At 43.1% G+C, this 6,160-nt stretch overlaps 1 pseudogene; it reads right to left on the minus strand.

Annotated features, from left to right (window-relative positions):
• Positions 1 to 292: 292 nt before the first annotated feature.
• Positions 293 to 1,228, minus strand: LOC101574839 (annotated as a pseudogene).
• Between the last annotated feature and the right edge of the window lie 4,932 nt (positions 1,229 to 6,160).

Below are 6,160 nucleotides of genomic sequence, written 5' to 3' on the forward strand. Positions count from 1 at the left end.
GATTGTTGTGGAGACAGCTGATAAAAACCATACAACCTTTTTATTGTTAAGTCATAAAGAGGTATCAAAATTAAAAAGCAAAAATTAGAGGGAAGACTTAACAAAACTACTAGGAGCATCAGAGGAAGTGAAAATGGTACTAGGCGCAGGGCAATTAAGAACATGGTAGGGCATGGAGAACAGTAAGCATGTGCTGAAGATACTAAGGGAGAGGAGCTGGTAGAATTTTGATCTTAGACAAGAGCCTAGATAAAGAAATAATGGGACAAGACTTCTAAACCCAACTAAATGCTTAAGAGTCATCCTCATCATTGGTGCTGTCTCTGTCATCCTCTCCTTCCTCAGCCTCTTTTTCATCATCCTTGATCAACTCCAGCTGGTCCTCTGCCCAATCTTCATTTTCATCATCATCCAGTAGATCCCCCTCCTCAGCAGAGTCGTCCACAGCACCCTCAGACTCCATTTTCACATTAGTCTCGTCTTTCTTCTGGGAGGTGCTGGTCTGCTCCTCTTCGGTCTTATCCTTCTTCATCTCCACTGCTTGTTTGCTCTGTTCCTTTTCAGTTTTTTCCAGGCTTTCTAGTAAAGCATCCACTTTTTGTTTGATCTGGGTCAGCTCCAGCTTCTTAATGGCCTGAAGGTCATCACCTTTCAACTTTCCAGACTTGGATGAAGATCCCCGCTGGCCACTTTTATAATTGAAGCCACTTTTGCCTCTTTGGGAGGTGTTTCCTGATACACTTTGGCGTTTCAAGGGCGCTACAGCCCAAGCAATTGGAGGAGGAGGAGGAACAAGGGCTGGGTAACTGTATATCTTGTCATAATAATCACGTTGAAAGTCATAGTCCAAGTCAAAAGAGAAGCTGTACATCTCCGCTGCAGATCATTTCACACCTGCTTTTCCTCTGTTCACTTCTGGCTCTGCAGCCAGATGAATACCTAAATCCTGGCCAGCAATCATTCTGCCATCCTTTCCAGCTACAGCAGCCGGGGTATTTCTCTCATTAACATGCTTGACAAAGGCAAAGCCCTTATGAATGGAGCAACCCACAGTTTTGCCATGCTTTGAGAAGATGGCCTCCACATCAGATGTCATTGCCCCAAGAGTGTTCAGATTCTCAATGAACACATGGGAATTCATGGAGCGAGGATCTGTCTTGTTGGTAACATTGCTAGCCATCGTGTTTGAAGATAAAGTTGCTGACAGTGACAAAAACCAGGAGAGGGATGAGAGGGGAGATTCAATTTCAAATCCCCTGCTACCAGGTTCTATGTGGAGTTGGCTGCTGCTCGAGGTCAACAACGTGACAGCAACCACTCAGGCACCATATCGTCACTGAATCAAAACATTCGAAGGGAAAGAAATCTATATTGGAATCAAGCTTTTCAACAGCAACTATTCTTTGCTCAGGGCAATTAACTATATATTTAGGATACCAAGGAAAGAAAATGTGAGTCAAGGTTTTTATTTCTAGCCAAGCCCTTTTTTTTTTTTGTCATAAAGGGGACTGCAAAATAATCACAAATATGCAGGAATTCAGAGCTTCCATAACCATGAACCTTCCATCACCTTGGAGAAGGATTTGCAGTCACTTGAAGGACTGGGAGACACAGGGAAGACTGAAGTAGATGCAAGTTTAGGTAGGTAAATGATGGTCGTAAGGGGAAGGAAACACAGCACAACTGCTGTCACTTGGTGTGGTGGTGCATGCCTGTCACTGCAGCAGTCTGACACTGAGGCAGGAGGACATTGTAAAATCGAGCCCATCTTGGGCTATATAGCAAGACACTGTTTCAAAAACCAAAGCAAAACAAAGTGAAATTAAAGGTTCCCACGACAGCAGGGACTGGAGCATCGCATGAGGCCCGTGAGTTATAAGAGCTCAGGGTGGCACCAGGGACCTCTCAGGATGTTGCATAGAACTTCTTGTGTGATCCCATAAGATGTGCTGGCATAAGAGACTCAAGGCATCAGGAGAGCTCACTGCCAGGACTCTTTGTGATGGCTCTACCTGTCTCTCCTCCATGGACGGCGTGTACCTGTGGTCACTTTTGATCCTTTTCTCTCTCTCTTGGCCTGAATTTGTCTGCAATGCTGGCTCTTCTCTTGCTTCCCCAGCCCCTACTGTAATGCAAACACTGGGCACTACTTCTGGCTTGTTGTATCTCATTGTTTGAGACAGGAAAGGCCTGAAATTCTTTTGTTTGGTGAACCATTTCTAAAAGAACTACCTGATAGCAGGTCTATATGAGGTCTGATCAGAAAATATGATGAATGCTTCAATTAAAAAATCACAATAAAAGACACATTTCCATTAAGCCCCCTCAAAGTACCCCATTCTTGCTTTGAACATACTTATCTTATCACTCTTAGCATTTTCTTTTTTTTTTTTTTTTACTTTAAACAATTTAACTGAAATTGATTTACATTTGTTTCTGAAGTGACTTCCATTTATTTTGATACATCTTTTCTCCATGATGATTTACATGATTTTCAAGCCAATATAAATACTTTATAGATATTTGAATATTTGGGTATATGCCTGAACAAGATACCTCAGCAGTATCTTTCAGCAAGAAAAACACTGAAGAGTAAAGACTAAACACAATTACTAGGTACAGTGAAAATCTGCTGCAAATATTTCTGAGGTAAGAAGGCACCGTGTACCTGTTCAACTAAGAAAACCACCCTTGCAGCACAGGATGATTTCATTTATTTATTTACTTTCTTTTAGGATGATTTTATTTTTACATAGGACCTAGAACACTTAAGCTACTGGATGCAGAGCAACATCCCCAGTTTCTGCCATGAATTCATAGGGAATAGTTTCCAACAACTCAGGTTCCTTTCCATTGGTCTTCACAAAGTGTGCTTCTCTGGGAGGGGCAGGCTAGAGCTTCCGTTGAACCCAATTACTTTTCTTTTTGGCTTCCTTCTTTTTCTGATCATTTTCCTTGATGTGTTTCAGGAATCTATCACTACTTTTTGAGTGTTTAATATGCTCAATGCACACATTAATCCTCTTGGCAAGTATCTTGCCCTTAACTTGCTTGTTTACAACAATGCCAACAGCATGCTGGGTAATGCTGTAGACTCATCCTGTTTTGAAATGGTAACATTTGTGAGGCATTTCTTTTTGCACACTACACATTCCCTTGATGTCTATAATAGCACTTTTCTTGTAGATTCATGTGTATGTGTCCAAAGGAACAACCCCATGTTTTCTAAAAGGCCTGAGAACATATACTGGGTCCCCCCCCTTGCTCTTTGTGCTAGTCATTTTGGCAAATTACTGGAAGATGGTGGTTCCAGCCTAAAGGTTATACTGTCTGAGAAAGTGCTGGATGTCCTCTTTTGTGACTGCCTTTAGTTGTGCTCCCATGGGTACCTTGATGCCTAGAATCAATTCGCAACATTTACCTTTCATAGTCATTTTTGACTTTGAGGAAGAGCAAGACATCATGTAGTGCCAGATCTTGTGAGTAAGATGGATGAGGACATGCTGTAGTGTTTTTACAATCCTGTTTTTCTAGTGGATGGCATGCAGCAGCACCACCACTGGTTGTATTTTTAAAATCACATCACATATACACATGAGAGAAGACTTTCACAACTGCTTCAGAAGGTGACAGGAAGAAAGGAGAAAAGATGGTAGAGTAGAGTGCCAGTGCCTCTGCTTCCACAGGACAAAGTTTGCAGAGTCCTTGGAGGCCAGTGCTTGCAAAGGAGCCCTAGGGAGGGGAGGCTACAGAGGAACAATGGGAACTGACAGGAGAAGGAAACAGGATGAAGCGATAGGGAAGAGGTGGCCCATGCTGTAGAGGAGAAGCCATGGTGCTATGATGACAGCTGGCTGGCTGACAGCCAGGATGTAAAAGGAAGCTCATAACTTCTCTGGACAAGGAGAACTACATTGTGACCAGGAGAAATCTTATGCATGTGGAGACAGTGGAAAAAATGCAGGATGGTGCTTCCTGAACAGCAATTATGGTTTGTGTCTAGTTGTTCTCCCAAAGCCTCATGCAGACCACGAGGAAGGCTTCTGGAGTTTGTGATTAATTCATGATCCAATGCTGGGATTATGGGTGTGAGTGCTGCACCCACATTGGAGCAGATAGGCTGAATACAAGCATAAGGAAGCGAGAGAGGCTTGCTAGCTGCTGCAGCAGCCACTGCTCCTCCCATTGGTCTTTTCTGTATTCCACTTCCATGAGCTGCTGCCCTCTGCCATTTGCCACTCTGCCTTGGAGCCAGCTAAGTATGGACCAAAACTTCCATTAACTGTGAGCTAAATAAATCTTTCCTTCCTTAATTCTGGCTTTCAGGTATTCTGGCCCAGCAATGAGAGAAAAGTAACCAAGACAGCAACCCTCCAGAGGCAGCAGTGGGTGAGTAACTGTGGTACAAACTCCCCAGGACACAGTGGAATGGAGCAGGAGCTGGCAGGGATGCCCCTATGGGGAAGGGGTTGATATTTGAACCTCAGTCCCAGAGCAGCCCCTTGGCAACTTCTCCCTGCCAAGTTTCCAGAGTGGCCGAGGGAAGGACAGTCATGACTGCCTACAGTTAGAGAACAGACTGGTAAGCACAAACTCAGTTCCTGCAATCAGACACCAATTTCAACCTGAGTTACACAGGATTAGAAGCGTACATTGGCGCCACATTCCCATTGCCAGAGGGAGACCCAAAACAGGGTCTGATGGTATGCTGCTCCTCAAGTAGCTTTGCTAGATACTGCTGTAATGGATTAGCCTCTTGCTACTCTACATGGATTGCATAGGAATCATCCTGGCTCAATAGACAATTTGGTGCCACTAAGCTTATGTGCTGAATTCATCACCATGCTCAGGGAGAGGGACAGTAAGAGCTGCTAACCCAAGGATTCAGACTGGCTCCAGTTCAGCAAGAATGCCTGCAGCCTGGCAGAAACAAATTCTGAATTTGAGTTGACCCCAGTTTTGTAGTGGAGGGATCAGAAGAGTCACTGGGGTGTGAGCATTCAGGCTCTCTGGCAAAGAAGCTACTTGGGAATCACACATGCAGTGTCTCACTGGAATGTCTGATCTGTGTTCCCATCAGACATCTACCTGGTTTAAATTTTTGTATGTTTCCTGAGATATTTAGTAACATGAGGTTATGTTTGTTTAGGATTTCATGTGTGTATTACATCACTACTCTTGTATATTTGTTCTTTCACTGGTCCTGATTTAATAGGTGTCTAGATTCTCTTGCTTGTCTCACCTCTTTGTCTAGTTTCTTTACCTCAAACTCCAAAAACAATATTATTAAAGTATATATTTGTTTTTTTCTAAACATATATACTCCACTTCCCAAGTTTTAAAACTTACCTCACTTAGCCCCCTCACAGTCACTCCTATCCTCAGTAATGCGCCTCCTAGATCCTCCCCATTCTAAGCCTTTGGCTCTTTCATATCTACCTCACTGTCCTACCTGTAAACAAATTCTGATAACCACATCACTTTCCTCAATCACAGAGAGACCCCACTTCTCCCCATATCTCTCCTTTGCCCCTACAAAATAGTCTCTGAAAACTCTCAATACTAAGCTCTCAACTCAACTAAAAGTAAACCAATGAAATCAGACTCTACATCAATCTTTTCTTCTCATCCACCACTAGTCTCCCTTTCAGATCTCTCTATTAGTGCCTAATAGTACTCAGGCAAATACTCCCATCCTTCCCATCCCACTTTGCATGCCTCACAGCAAATAGTGTGCTTAGAGAATAGACGAAGGGGGAAGGGTAGTGGATAGAACTATCCTATAGAAGTGTTGGGAGACTGGATCTGTGGATGCTGTTATAAATAAAAGCAATGTTTTTTTTTTTTTTTTTAAAAAAAACATTGTGTCTTGGTCAGAATCACTTAAAGTAAATAACAGAAGGAGTAAATACTAGCTAGCACTGGACAAACAAAACTGAAAATTATTCATAGAGTAGCAATGTCCTACTAAAAAGCCCCATATATCCCACAGACTCCTCTCACTTCTCTCGTCCCCAACCAACCTGAAGTAATGCCCCATAAAGGGGAGGGGGGCGGAGAAAAAGGAGGCAATATCTACATATGAAAATGAGGAAATAGAAGATCTCTGAACTCTTTCAACTCCCCCAAGGCAGACCAAGTGGTCACAGAGGGAGAAGAA

Source organism: Octodon degus, unplaced genomic scaffold, assembly GCF_000260255.1.
Source record: "Octodon degus isolate 3935 unplaced genomic scaffold, OctDeg1.0 scaffold00010, whole genome shotgun sequence".
In the NCBI taxonomy this organism is placed as follows: Eukaryota; Metazoa; Chordata; class Mammalia; order Rodentia; family Octodontidae; genus Octodon; species Octodon degus.